At 46.6% G+C, this 15474-nt stretch overlaps 1 protein-coding gene across 1 annotated transcript in view; it reads right to left on the reverse strand.

Annotated features, from left to right (window-relative positions):
• Positions 1-15474, reverse strand: part of LOC140691460 (N-acetylated-alpha-linked acidic dipeptidase 2-like) — a 61594-nt gene that overhangs the window by 21551 nt on the left and 24569 nt on the right. Inside the window, exons 13-15 of the mRNA XM_072955090.1 lie at positions 14597-14722; positions 7064-7216; positions 6202-6309 (exon numbers count right to left, since the gene is read on the reverse strand). The gene's annotated coding sequence lies outside the window, so the exon portion shown is untranslated. The remainder of the gene's footprint in view (positions 1-6201; positions 6310-7063; positions 7217-14596; positions 14723-15474) is intronic.

The following is a 15474-nucleotide window of genomic DNA, read 5'->3' on the forward strand; positions in this document are numbered from 1 at the left end:
TCACAGACAAGCAAAAACTAAAAGAATTCAGCAGTACTAAATCTATGATAAAAAAAATTTGAAAGTTCTAATCTAAATAAAAAATAAACAGGAAGCTATAGAAATTAAGAAACCATAATTGGAAATGCGATAAATACAGTGAGTTGCAAGGGAAAACATGAGGATATAAATAAGTCAGTAAATCAATAAAGAAAACAAGAAAGCAAACAAGAAAGAGAGAATAGCAAAATCATAAAAGGTGGAAGAGGAGAGCAAGAGAAATATATTTTTTTTCTCTTTTTTTTTCTTTTTTCTCTTTGTCTTCTTTCTTTTTAGGATGCACTTGAGCCCACATGACTAGCAACTAAAACCAAACAGATGAAGTAAGGGGTTACCATACTTGAATGACAAGATCACCACAAATCAGAAGTATATAATAGAGTCATAAAACCCAAAAAGAAACCAAGCTAATAGAAAAGGAATTTATCAAATCACAAAAATAAAAATAATTTAAAGAAAGAAACAAATAAATACCAAAATCAACTGGAAAACAAATTTCAAAATGGCAATAAACCCACATCTATAAAATAACTACTATAAATGTCAATGGACTAAATGTTCCAATCAAAAGAAAAAGAGTGAAGGAGGAGGAAAGATGGTGGAGTAAAAAAGATGCTCAGAGCTCACCGTCTCCCACAAATTCATCAAGAGTGACATCCACAGACACACCCACCACCCAGAACACCTGCTGAACTTTGACAGAATATTGGCTTCTTCAAAAGATAAAATTTTCCACAAATCTGGTGGGAGAACAGGAGAAAAGAAGAAAAAGGAAAATAGTTCTGGACCATTCCAATGGGGAGGGAGCTGCAAAGGAGGAATAGCATTAATACACTGTGTCTCCCCAACTCCAAAGGCGAGTTCAGCAGGATGGAGATGGAACCTCAGAGGCTCAGATCTGTATAGAATAGACTTTGACTGACAGAACTAAGTTAATTGGGCACAAAGGGTCCCAACGATCCCCAGCCCTAGACGCGAACAAGCAGGGGTGGGATGGGACAGGCTGTCTGAGTTGAGCAGAGGACTCGGGCTGACTCGACAGAGGAAACCTTGGGGGACTGCAATGTTCTGTGTGCCATGGCTGGGAGAGTATACAGAACAGCCTGGGTCCCCCATAAAATACAAAAAAAAAAAGGCAAAAAACACTGCTGGTGTGCCCTGGGGGGAAGGGGAGCCATAGCCTTTGTGTCTGCAGACCCACAGTGCCATTATTGGAGACTTCTTGGGAGAAGAGAGTCAAGGCTCAGCCATAGCCACCATATTTTCTGGTGCATGGTTCCCAGGTAGAGGAGGGGTCAAAACCCGAATCTCTACCTTGGGGCTCCACAACCTCATAGGTGGGACTGAGATTTGTTTACAGTCCCAAGAAGAAGGGACCATTACACACTGATGCCTCTCTGAGTTGGCTCTTCTAAGACAAATGCACAAGAAGCAGTGTTCTGGAACAGAGCAGGGGTGAGGGCTAGTGCAGCTGTTTCCTCTGGGTCCACCTATAAAGTATGGACCCAATGCGGCAGGGGAGCTACCTGCCAACTACCTTGCACAAGTGTGGTCCTGGGACCAGGCATCTGGTGGGGGGTGCAGACCACCCATTTAATGATGCTGGGACACAGACCAGGGGCACGACTAGACGGCCTCTGGAACCAGCAAGTGGAGTTTTCACAGCAGGATATGGGCAGGAGTGTGACAACCACAGGAAAAAAAGTAGCTCCTGCTCAATAGCCAGGGCAGATTCAGGCCACCAGAACACCAGCCACACCACCAACAAAGGGGATAACAGGCAAAAGGCATAGAAGGAAGGCTTGGCAACCACCCATAGTTAAAAATAACCTTATGACAAAATTATTAAGAGTGTATATTCTTGGAGAAAGGCCAAGATAGTGGAGTAGAAGGATGCTTGTATCTTATCCTCTCCAATAAACTCACCAAGACTGACATTCACAGACACACCCATCCACTCAGGACATCTGCTGAACTTTGATAAAACATTGCCATCTTCAAAAGACAAAATGTGCCACCAATCTGGTAGGAGAAAAGGAAAAAAGAAGGAAGAAAATGCAAAATGGCTTGGGGTTGGTCCTTTGAAGAGGGAGCAGCAAAGGAGGGATAGTGCTGGTTGACTGGGTCTCCCTCTTTCCAACGGAGAGGTCAGCAGGATGGTCAGGGAACCTCTGAGGCTCAGATGTGTACAGAACCACCCTTGACTGACAGAATTAAGTTAAATGGGCACAAAGTGTGTCAACAACCCCCAAACCTAGAAGTGAATCAGGGATGGGAAGAGACAGGCTGCTGGATCCAGGCAGACTCTGGTTGACTGTACATAGGTAACCCTGGGGGACTGCAGTGTGCTGTGGACAACTGCTTGGATTGTATACAGATCAGAACAGCCTGGGACTCCCATAAAATAAGAAAAAAAATAAAGCAAAGCAATATTGCTGGCTTGCCTGGGGGAAGGGGTGTTTCTTCCTTTGTTTCTGCTGACTCACGGCAACATAACTGGTGATTTCTCAGAATAAGAGAGATGAGGCTCAGCAATAGCCATCATACCCACCCAGGCAGACATGGGGTTGAAACCTGAATATGTACCTGGCAGTTCTGCAACCTCATAGGTGGGACTGAGACTTGTTTACATCCCCAGACATATAGGATGTTTCTGTCCTGGTGCCTCTATGAACTCACACTTCTAAGACAAATGAACAAGGAGCAATGTTCTGGCAAAGAGCAGGGACTAGGGCTGGTGTGGCCATTTGCCTCAAGCCCTCCCACAGAGTGTGGAACAGATGTGGAGTGGGGAGTAGCACTGAATAGGGGAGCAACCAACCCAACTACTGTGGAGGACTGCTGCACCTGGACACGGCATTGGGAAGGGGCAAAACCTGCCCACCTACCATGCAGGAGTGCAGCACCAAGATGCAGCACTGGGAGGAGATGTGACATGTCTACCTACAGGCACTGGGAGCAGCACAGACCAAGGGTGTGACCAGAGGGTCTCTGGAAACAACGAGCTGAGTTCATGAAGCAAGGCAAGGGCAGGAGCTGTGACAACCACAAAACAAAGAGGAGTCCCCATTCAATAGCCAGGGTAGGCGCTGGTTAACAGGTTAATGGCCACATCATTAACCAAAGGGATAACAGACAAAAGGCACAGAAGTAAGACTTGGTAACTACACATATTTAAGAAGGACCTCTTGATAAAATTACTAAGGGCACACAATCTCCACGGGAATATACTCTTTTCTTTTTCTGTTCCATTTTCTTTTACTTTTTAAATGTTACTTCTTAAATAATTTTTATATTTCTATTTTTAATCCCTTTTTAAATTTTCTTTTAAAATACTGTTGTTATTATCTTTCAATTTGTCCAATTTCATTTGTATCCTTGTTTTGTTCTTCTGTTGTGATTATACTCTGTTCTCAAATATTTTTTCTTCCTTTAATATTTTAAAAATTCATCCCAACTCAATTGTTATCTTGTTTCAATATGTTCTTCTGTTATTGATTATACTGCTTTTAAAACTAATTTCTTTGTGCTTAGTTTTAATTCTGCATCCACTTTATATAAATAAATAAACTCTTAAAAGACCACAGTAGATAATTGATACTCCATAAGCCATAGTGCCAGAGAGATATAAGCAAGATAAAAAAGCAGAGCAACCTGTCTCAATTAAAAGAACAAGATAAACCCCCTGAAAGAGCAATCAATGAAATAGACATTGATAGTCTACTAGATGATTTCAAAAAAGGAGTGATCAAAGTACTGAAAGAACTAAAAGAGATTGTGTATAGAGACAGAGAATATGTCAAAAAACGAAATTGAAACTCTAAAGAGGAGCCAGTGAAAGTTGGAAAACTCATTTGCTGAGAGGAGAGTTGAGGTAAAGGCTGTAAAATGTAGGCTGGATAATTGAGAGGAATGAATATGTGATTTAGAAGACAGGACAACAAAACAGCTGAGAGACAACAAATAAAAACCAATGAAAGCAATATAAGGGACCTATGGAATAACATAAAGCATGCCAACCTACTCATAATGGGGGTCCCAGAAGGGGAAGAAAGAACAAAGGAGATTGAAAAGATATTTGAAGAAACCATGACTGAAAACTTCCCAAACCTAAAGAAGGAATCAGATATCCAAATACAGGAAACAAAGAGCGTCCCAAACAAGGAGGACCCAAACAGACCCACACCAAGACATATTACAATCAGGATAACCAGGGTTGAGAATGGGAAATGATTCTAAAGGCAGCAAGAGAAAAACAAATAATGAGATACAAGGGAACCCCCATAAGACTTTCAGCTGATTTCTCTACAAAATCAGTACAGGCCAGAAGGGAGAAGCAAGGTATATTCAAAGTCCTGAATGAAAAAATGATGCAGCCTAGGATACTTTATCCAGCAAGGGTATCCTTTAGAAAAGAAGGAGAGATAAAGAACTTCACAGACAAGCAAAAACTAAAAGAAGTTAGCATCACTAAACCTATGCTAAAGGAAATATTGAAAGACCTACTCTAAATAGAAAAGAAGCAGGATGCTACAAAAAGGAGAAAACCATAATTGGAAAGGTGATTGCTACAATGAATTACAACAGAATAAACATGAAATCATAAAGGAAGGCATCTAAATCAATAAGGGTGGGAGAGGCGAGCAAGAAAATATACAGGTTTCTCTCTCTATCTCTTTCTCTCTGCCTCTCTTTTTTGTTCTTGGTAGGATGGGTTTGAGCTTATATTACCATCTGTTTAAAACAAACAGATATAGTAATGGGTTAATATATGTACAAAGTAGGGTAACCACAAGCCAAAAAGTTACAATAGAGTCACAAAACTAAAAAGACACCAAGATAATAAAAAGGAAAATTATCAAACCACAAAAAGAAAAAGTAAGGAACAAAGAGGAAATACAAAATGAACTGCAAAACAAAGTTCAAAATGTAATAAACACATTTCTATCAATAATTACTATAAATGTCAATGGACTAAATGCTTTAATCAAAGGACATAGAGTGCAGAGTGGATAATAAAGCAAGTATCTACAATACGCTGTATAGAAGAGACCCACGTTAGGGAGAAGGACACACATAGATTGAAAGTGAGAGGATTGAAAAAGATATTCCACACAAATGGAAATGAAAAGAAAGCAGGAATATCAACAGTGATTTCAAATAAAATAGACTTTAAAACAAAGATTATAAAGAAAGATTAAGAAGGACATTTTATAATGATTAAAGGAGTCATAGATGAAGATATTACACTCATTAACATATATGAACACAACATAGGAGCACCTAAATACATAACAGATAAAAAGAAAATACTAACAGATAAAAAGGGAAAATTTGATCGGAATACAATCATGGTAGAAGACTTTAACAATCCATTAACATCACTGGACAGATCTTCCATACATAAAATTAATAAGACAACATAGAAATTAAATGATACAATAGAACAATTTGTCTTGGGTAATATTTTCAGAACATTATATTTCCCTAAAATAGAACATACATTCTTCTCAAGTGCACATACCACATTTTCTAGGATACATCATATACTTTGGCACAAAAGAAGCATTAACAATTTGAAGAAGACAGAAAATATTTGAAGCAACTTTTTCTGACCACAATACCATGCAACTAGAAATTAACTACAGAAAAATAAAGGAGAAATAAATGACAATATGGAGGTTAAACAACATACTACTTTAAAAAAAAAGGGGTGGATGATGAAATCAAAGAAGAAATAAAAAACACATTGAGACAAATGATGATGAAAACACAACCACACAGAACCTATGGGATCCAGAAAAGGCAGTGCTTAGAGGGAAGTTTATAACGAGAGAATCAGGTCTACCTCAAAAACGAGGAACAACTGCAATAAACAAACTTACCACCTAAAAGAATTAGAAAAAGAAGAGCAAAAATAACAAAAGTAAGCAGAAGGAAGGAAATAATAAAGATCAGGGAGGAAATAAATAAAATAGAGATATAAGGAACATTTGAAAAAATCAAGCCAAGAGATGGTTTCTTGAAAGAGTAAACACAATTGACAAAATTATGTTCTATGCTGGAAATTGACACAATGCAAACTGACTATAACTCAATAAAATAAAAATTAAAAAATAAATATATTAACAAAAGAAAAAAGAAAAGGTAGTTTCTACTCACCAGACTGGAGGAGGGGACTGCAACCCATGCTTGGTCACACCCCATGGGAAAGCCTGGGGTCAGGATCGGAGGAGCAGGGTGCTGTGGACATGATCTGTCACAGGGTTTCTGCAGGAGGGGAGTGTGAGTCATGTGAGCAGGCTGAGGACTGGCCATTTGAGTAAGTTCATGGGCTCTGGGGTGGAGGGGCTCCCCCAAGTGTCTGGACTTGACTCTGGGTGAGTTGGGCAGGTGGACAGTGGCTCAGTGTGAGTCCAAGTCCAGTGGAGGAGGTAGTGAGTTAGATCTAGAAGGACTCCTTCTGGGGTGGGAGGGCCCACAAGGGAGGCAGGAGGCCAAGTCCAGGTGACTGAGAACAGAGTGTGTCCTGCATAGGGCTGCAGGGCAGATGAAAGCTAGTCTACAGAAGGTGGAAACACGGTCCATACAAGGGCTCAGCTTAGATGTCACCTCCTCAGAGGAGCCTTCTCTGCCTGCACAGTCTACAGGGACAGCCTCCTCCACGCACATCTCCCCAGCAGACACCTGCTCCATTTCCTGCATAGCATTCAGGACCCGGGCCCCTGCTCCGTACCCAGTCATGGTTCCGCTGCCCTGAGGAAAAGCCCTCACAGGAGCCATAAAGCCCTGCACGACCTGGGCCCCACCTCTCTGTCTCCTCTGCCACCACTGTCTCCACCTGGCCCTCTTCTCCTCCACTCCTACACTCCTGACTTCCCTGAGCCCTGTGTGCTCTCCAGAGCACATGTCCCTCCTAACATGCTGTGTGTGCTCACTGTGTCTAATCCACTGCATGCCTCCCACCCAGGTCAGTATCCAGCACACAGTAGGGCTCAGTAAGTAGAGAATGAATGACTCTTACCATGACTGCTGGGAAGACTTTTGCCTGTGGCCTACAGTAATCACACACCCGTCACACAATCTCAGAGGTCCTACTGTGTGTTGGGTGGGTTCCAGATACCGGGCACAGCAGGTAGTGAAGCAGTCAGGTCTCCATCCTCATGCAGCAGACAGCCTGGTGGGGGACACAGAGAAAATTAAGTAAAATATACACAACGTCCGGAGGTGATATGTTCCATGGAGAAAAATAAGGTCAGGGAGGACATTTGAGCAGATTCCTGGAGATGTTTAAGAAGCAGGCGGAGAGAGATCCTGGCTGAAAGAGCAGCCATCGCAAAGGCCCTAAGGGCAAAGTGGGATGTATGTGGAAGGTCTTAGTTATCCGTGTGAGTACTTAGTCCTGCCTTGAGTATGTATGTTGCTTTTATTTGTAAACCTTGATTTCACCTTTATAGCAAATTAACCTGCATCATCTATCTGCATAATTTAGCCAACTCTGTTTCAGGTGTTGTGGGCACAATGGCAGGCTAATTACTTGGGTTGGTAAAGAATTACCAGCGTCTGAGAAGGGTTTAGGAAAGTTCAATAGGGACACTGCTATAGACAACATCAGGCCACACAGGCAAGAGGTGCCTACACGAGCGCCAAGGTTGAGTGTGTGGGGTCTGTTATTGGGGGGGTGCTGTGCACACAAGGAGGAGGGGGCTGCATGATCAATTCATGCACAGGTACCTGGTTGGTTGTGAGATCTGTCAGGGGCTTCTCTGAACAAAAGGCTTTACCATTTTAATAAGGGAAGGATGTGAGGCCTCTCTTCCTGGGGCAATGAGGTTTCATAGGGTAAACACACAGCAAGAGAAGATGTTTTCTAGCTTGTGGAAATGCAGGTGTGCAAAGGGTCCTGCAGTGGGGAGTGGGAGGTAAGGGGCCACTGGGCTCTAGGCACACAGAGAGCCCAGGGGTGAGGGTGTATGACTCTGAAGAGTGCCTGCTGGCTTCACACCAGGGACTTTCTGTGGAAAGAGGAGAATCTAGGTTGTTGGCACGTGTCTACTCAGTGACCTCCCTAAGCCTAGCTCTGTCAGGCACCAGGTAGCTGTGAAATGAACATGAAGGTCCCCATCCCGAGGACCCCAATGAATGAACATCTTGATATCCTCAAGCCCCTTCCCCTGCACCACCGCCCCAGCTCATCTGGGTCTCAGGCTTTGACCCTGACATCAGTGGCATCTTCATTCCCTACATCCAGCTCCTCTGGACGTCTCTGTGATGAGCTGTTCCATGTCAGCAAGCCCCAAACTGAGCTCTGCCTTTACCCCATGATTGCTTCCTCCCTGTGAAGCCCCTCGTGAAGGAGCCACCACTAGCAGGATCCTCAGCTCTGAGGCTCTGCCTTCCCCACCCCTCCGATGTCTCCCAGCCCATGATCCCCTCTGGAGGTCCCTATTATCCTCTCCCTCCCACTTCAGTCTTGGGCTGCACACCAAATCCCTCTTCACAATCTCCCACAAGACAGGTCCAGGTCCACGTGGGGACACTGAGGTGACACAGGCGGGTGTTGCTGGGAATGAAGAGCAGGATACTGAAGCAGAGGAGAGGAAAGGCTCCCAATCCACCAGAACACACGCTAAAGTGGTGGCAAGACACCCATAAAGGGTGAGGCAGGCATCACACTGCAGCCACGCCCTCTGCTCCCCCAGGGTGCCCTGTGTTTCCTGCTTTGGCCTAGGGGACTCCCCCCTCACTCTCTGTTAGAGGGGTGCCATTTCATTCATTCACACCCTCATTAACCATGTACATGGGTCCTGCTCAGTGCCAGGCCTCAGCTAGATGACAGCTCATCCTTGGGGACACAGCTCAGATCTCACCTCCTCCATGAAGCAGTTCTGGATTCCCACCCCCCCTGAAGCTCCTCTGGCTTCAATTGGGACCACTAGGGCTGTGACCACACTCTGATTACATCCCAAGTCTGTGATCTCTGTGAAAGCCCTGGGCCCAATGTAGAAAGAGACTCAGAAAAATGGGGCCAAAAGGGGCTAAGAAAAATGTTACTAGTTCTCTATTACAGAGAAGGGCACTGAGCAGAGAGAGGGCAGTGTCCAACCAAAGCCACAGAGGAGGGTCTCAGTGAGCCCTCCCATGGCCCTGTTACTAGTTCTCTGTTACAGATGAGGACACTGAGCCACAGAGAGGGAGCAGAGCCCTGCTATAGCCTTGGCCCCACGGCCTGTGTCCTTTATGACTAGCTCCATGCTGCCAGTAGGGGTGTGGGTATGGAATGGACGTTGAAAGCAGCCTGACCCCCAGGCCCCCTTCATACACAAAGTCAGTCTCAGGAAACACCCCTCAAGACCTACCCTATACCCCTGGGATTGGGACCTGATTGCTGTTCCTGGAAGCTGGCTGGGCTTCTCTGTGAATTGCCCCAGGAGATGCTTGGGACAGCCACAGGGCCCCTGAGGCTTCCTGTCCCCAGCTGAGCAGCTCTGGTCCCCTTGACTGTCCCTGGCCCAGGCCTGATTACACGAGGTTTTGGCCGGGTAGCCAGCTGTGGAGATGAGGAAATGGGGGCAACATGCAGGTATAGGCAGAGGTTCAGGTATTCACTCAACAATCATTGATTCAGGCTTTGCAGTGTGGCTGGCCTGGGCCCAGGCCTGGGTGTCCAGTAGTGAATACAGTCAACCCCTTGAGCCTTCTGGGAAAGCAGTCCTCAGAGAAACGGGCCCTCAGTGCACCCATCCTGCTCCCCATGAACAATCACACTGAGATGAGGCTGCGGCCATGGGTCCCAGTGGAGGATGAAGGGAGGAGGAAAACCCAGAGTGGGCACTGACCATGAGCCTGGACACTGGAACCAGATGACCTGGGCTCTGTAATCTGGGGTGGTCACCTCAGATGTTCTCTCTCTGCCTCAGTTACTTCTGCAGAAATGGGTGATAATGCCTGTCCCTGCCCCACAGATTTTCATGAGGAGTCAGTGAGCTTCTCTAAGGCGTGTAGGACAGTGCCTGGCTATGGATCAGGATCCTGCTCACCTCACAAGAGTCTGTCCCACTTTAAAGATGATAAAGCCAAAGCTAAGGGGGTTATGAGACCAGCCTGGGCTAGCCCCCTTCTCATGGTCTGCTGTCCAGGTCTCCTGCTTTTATATCATAACTCTGTCCCCATATCCACCCAGCAAAGTAGGTGCTGAGAATCTGAGCAAATCAGAGTATGTATGGAGGCACACCCTCTCCCCATCTTGGGCTCTTCGGGTGGTCGGCAGGTTGGGGATATCGGGCTCCTCCAGACTGTCCAGGAGGCCCAGCATGTCGGTCACCTCATTTCCACTCAAAACAGAGTAGGTGTGTGGCCAAGGGCCAGAGGGCGCTGGAGTAACCCAGGGTGGGTGGATGCTAGGTAGGTGTGGGAGGCACAGAGTGGCCCCTGGAAGACAGTGTCCAGGCAGCCAAGGTGCAATGAATGAGGGTCCCCAAAAGGGGCAGAGGACAGAGTCCAGCCTGGACACCACCCCCTGCTGGACCCTGATCTGGGGTGAGAATTGGGACAAGACAGGGCCCCGCTGGGACTCCTCATCCAGCAAAGAGGTGAGGAAAAGTTAAGGAGACCGTGCTCCCTGTGTGAGGGTGCTGCTTCCAGGATCCTGGAGGTTCCATAGACCCTTGTGAAGTGGCTGCTGTTTCCAGCCCCATTTGGGCAGAAGAACTGAGGCAGGGAGGACAGAGTAACTCAGGACAGAGCTAGGATTCATCCAGGAGTGTGTGCTGAGCCTCTTGCTAAGAGCAGCCTCTGGGCATCATGGACTCAGGAAGTGCCTTGTAGTCCCTCTTAAGGCTCCTGGCATGTTAGGCAGGAAAGGTCCCAGGGCCCATACCTGGGCCTCTCTGGGTGTTTCTGGCATGTGGGATCATGATGGTCCTGGGAAAGGAGAGAGAATGTGGGCTGGGAGTCAGGTCTGCATCAGACCCTAATGATGCCCCTAATGTTGTGTGACCTGGAAACTCCCTGACCTCTCTGTGCCTGGCTTTCCAGCCCTGACTCAGAGGACTGCTGTGATTGGCACACAGTAGGACCTCAATCAGAGGAAAAAGCCAGCCCTTCCCCAGGAACCTCTCCTCTTACATTTCCAAAGCTAAGCCCATGTTCCACACATCACCAGAGCTGCAACTTGACAAACAGGGCAAGTGAAATCCAGCAACCCCTCCCTCCTGCCTGAGGCACTTCCCTCCTCAGTGACAGTGGCTCAGAGCAGGTCTCTGCATCCCAGAAGTCTGAACTGAGCCTTGTGACCTGGAGGAGTCCCTGTTCCACACAACTTTGTTTCCAGGTCCTTCCAACAAGACACAAGAGCACCTGGTCAGTGTCTTAGCTGCAAGGTCCTCCCTTTGCAAATTGCCCCATCACATCCGGGCTAGATGATGTGAGTTCCAGAGCACATGACCATCCAAATGATGACTTCAGGGAAACATCCCTGCCCACACTGCACTCTTCTGAGACCACCTTCTAAAATAAGGGGTAGTGACCCACGGTTGTGCACAGTTTTATCAGAACACAGCCCTCACCCACCCACCATTGGAAAGACGTGAGGAGCAGAGATTCCCAAGTGCCTGGACCCCTGTCATCCAGAAAGCAGAGGGTAGGGTAACAGACAGAAGGGGAGAAAGTACTTTCAGACTATATATCTGATAAGGGGTTAACACCCAAAACATATAAAGAACACTTACAATTCAACAGCAAAAAAAAAGCAATCTGATTTAAAAAGTGGGCAGAGGAACTGAATAGACATTTTTCCAAAGAAGGCACACAGATGTCTAACAGGTACATGAAAAGGTGCTCAACATCACACACCATCAGGGAAATGCAAGTCAAAACCACAATGAGATACCCCGTCACACCTGTCAGGGTGGGTGTCATCAAAATACAAGATATAACAAGTGATGGTGGTGGTGTGAAGAAAAGGGAAACTGGTGCAATGTTGGTGGGAATGTAAATTGGTGCCATCACTCGGGAATAGAGCAAGAAGGCTCCCCCAAAATTTAAAATTAGAAATTCCATATGATCCAGCAAGTCCACTGCAGGGAATATATCCAAAGGAAATGAAATCACTATGTCAATGAGACAACTGCACCCTCATGTTCGCTGTATCATTATTTACAATAACCAAGATATGTAAACAACCGAAGTGTCCATCAGCAGATGAATGGGTACAGAAAACGTGATGCATATATATGTATATAAAATGGAATCTTATTCAGACATTAAAAAATTGAAATACTGCCATTTGTGACAACTTGGGTGGACCTTCAGGGTATTATGCTAAGTGAAATAAATAAGACAGAAAGACAAATACCTATGATCTCATTTATATGTGGAATCTACAAAATAAACCGAAACCCATAGAAACAGAGATCAGGTTGGTGGTTGCCAGAGGTGAGTCAGGGGGCGATTGAAATTCGGGGAGATAATCAAAATGTACAAACTTCCAGTTAGAAGATAAACAAGTCCTGGGGACATAATGTACTGCAAGGTGACTGTAGTTAACAGCACTGCGTTGTGCATTTGACAGTTAAGAGAGTACCTCTTAAAATTTCTCATCACAAGGAAAATAGTGTGTGACTATGGGTGATGACAGACGTCAAGTAAACTTAATGCAGTGATTATTTCACAATATGCACATGTAACAAGTCATTATGCTGCACACCTAAAGCCAACAAAGCTATGTGAAAATTGTATCTCAGGAATACTTATGTCAGGAAGCGGGGGTGCGAGACTGGACTACCTACTGCAGGAGCTGCCTTTGCCTTCCAACAGCAGAGGGTGGTAGTTGCGACAGGGACTGTAGGTCCCTCAAAGCCTAGAATGTTTACTGTCTGGACCTTCACAGGGAGAGAGTGCAGACCCTGCCCTGGAAGACAGTGGTCATGGCAGCAACAACGGCCTGCCTGTGTGCAGGCTCAGCCCAGACAGCTCCTGTGCTCTGCTGTCACCGCATTTACCTCTCTCCACACCCTCAGAGGGAGAGGCTTCAAAGTTCTCATTTTACACATGAGAAAACTGAGGCTCATTTGCTTTGAATTATTGACAAAGTGGTGGGGGAAGCTTTGAACTCCAGTGTTCTGATTTCAAAGCCACATCTCAGTCCTGATTTTTAGAAGGTGGAGGTCCAGGCACTGGGGACCCTCCACCTTCCTCACTTGTAGTCATACTCCAGGGCTGCCACTCCCAAGGCGTCTGGGTGAACACATTTAATCCGCTTACTCTGCACCAGCTGAGCCCTTGGCTGCCAGTCTGTTGTCACCGCCTGAAACCAGCTGAGGTTTTACAAGTGAACCATCACCCCCTGCCAGCCCACCTGCCCTGCCATGTGGGGCAGGCCCCTCCTAGCCTGGACATTCTAAACCCTTAGCTCACACATTTGCACAACTGCATCAAAAGGGCCCTACTCCCTGTGTGGAGATATCAACAAGGGGAAGGGAGGGGAGTTTGGGGTGGCTGCTTACTGTGAAGGTGACACATGACAGGGACATGTTAATGTCCATAATGGCACTCAATTTGAAGCTAAGAACATGGTCACAGAGAGGCGTAAAAGCTGAGAGGCTACAAGGCTGCCTAGAAAGGGGCTTGACTATTGAATTGTAAATGTGTAATTTAATTTAAAAATTAGCCACCTGGGTGATAAGAATTTGCCCCTAAGGCCAGAATTGGCCACCTGACCCCTGGGAACCCCTCAATTCCAGGATGTAATCATCTGAGCATGGAGGGGGCTTAAATTGGAGTGCTGTCCTCTCAGTCATGGTGCACCTGCCCACGTGTGCACCCATGATCTGCAGTGCTCACACATCAAGGAGGTCCAGGTCATAAGAAAGGGATGACAGACTGTGAGGTCACACGTGTGCCCCTGCAGGGGTGAATGTTGTATACAGAAGAGCCCCCACCTCTCACCTACAGGAGGGGTGCTGGAGGGAGCAGGACTCCTGAGAAACTAGGCTTAGCAAGCATCCTGGCTGAGGGTGGGGAGGCTGTCCACTCTGAAGTCATAGGTCAGATGGTAGATTGGGGTCCCACCCCCACATCTCACCAGTGAGACCGTCTAGTCTGTTTTATCTGTAAACTGGAACCCAGTCACCCTCACCCTCAGAACTGGGGGCAGCCTGTGTAAATTACAACACAAAGCCCTGGGCTGTTTCAGGTGCCCGGGGGTTTCCAGCCCCCATAGGCCTGGCAGGTGGGAGAGGAGAGGTGTGGGTTAGCAGGTGTGACAGCAGAGCTGAGACTTGGCTGAGTGCATGCACTCTAATATCCAGGAACTGGGAGCTACCAGTAGCAAATCTGTTCACTGAGGCCATGTGTACTCTCCCTTGTCATTTACAATCCCCTGTTTGAACAGAGGCCTCTGGAGTCTATTAGCCACATTGTTGCCTCTCACCTCACTGTTGTAGTTCCAGGGTCTCCATTTAGCCAGCTTGAAGAAATAGTCAAACTTTTCTTAAAACCAGTGACAGAAAACCAAAGTGGCTTAAAGAAGCAAACAGGGCAGGAGAGAATGACTTACCTAACTGAGACGTCCAAAGGGAGATAGCTTCAGGCAGGTCTGTACCTGGTGCTCAGTGACATCAACAGAAGTCATTTTTCCCCACCTCTGGGCTCTGCCACTGGTGTCATCTTCACATGGCTCTGCCTTTATGAAAGCAAGATAGTCACCAACTGCCACAGGCTGACATCACCACCCCTCAACTCCCAACTGAAATAGAACTTCTCTGCTCCCAGGATTCCAGCAACTAGGCCTGACCTCCGTGGAGCCTGATTGGGCAGGTGCCCAGCCCTGAGCCAATCACAGTGGCCAGGGAGGATGGAAAATGCTGATTGGCCAGATCAAGGCCATGTGACCATCCTCTCCAGGAAACCTGTGAGCTGTTCACCTGTTTCCAGCTTGGGAGAGTGTGATGTCTCCCAGATGATCCTGCTTCTAGCACAACCTGCTGGTGGCACAATGAGCTGGAATGAGCCTGTCTGCTTGGTGACAAGTGACAGGTCACTTAGTGGTTCCTTGCTCCAGGGAGGGAGGCATGTCCACACAGTATTGGGGCTTCAGAGCCAGAATGTAGTAGAAACGCCTCCTGGTCTCCCAAAAGGTGGGAAAGTGAGCAGTGACACTGGAAAGGCACTCCTCTCTGTGGCCCTTGGCTTTCTCCTTGTTACAGTGGAGAGTGCAGTTCTGCCCCTGACAGCCCACTTCCCTGCTGGGAGGCCTTTGCAACAGGTGGAGAGTGCTTGGAAAAGCCCATTTATTCTGAGGAACTGTTATTGCTCCTGGTGGGATCATTATTTTCATGTCACTTGTGAGGTGGGCCCTGAGGGGTCCCTGATCTGGGGGCACAGACACCCACAGAAACTTGGCCCAGTATTGCTGTTCATTCAACAATGACTTAC

The sequence above is a fragment of the Vicugna pacos genome, chromosome 35 (genome assembly GCF_048564905.1).
Source record: "Vicugna pacos chromosome 35, VicPac4, whole genome shotgun sequence".
NCBI lineage: Eukaryota > Metazoa > Chordata > Mammalia > Artiodactyla > Camelidae > Vicugna > Vicugna pacos.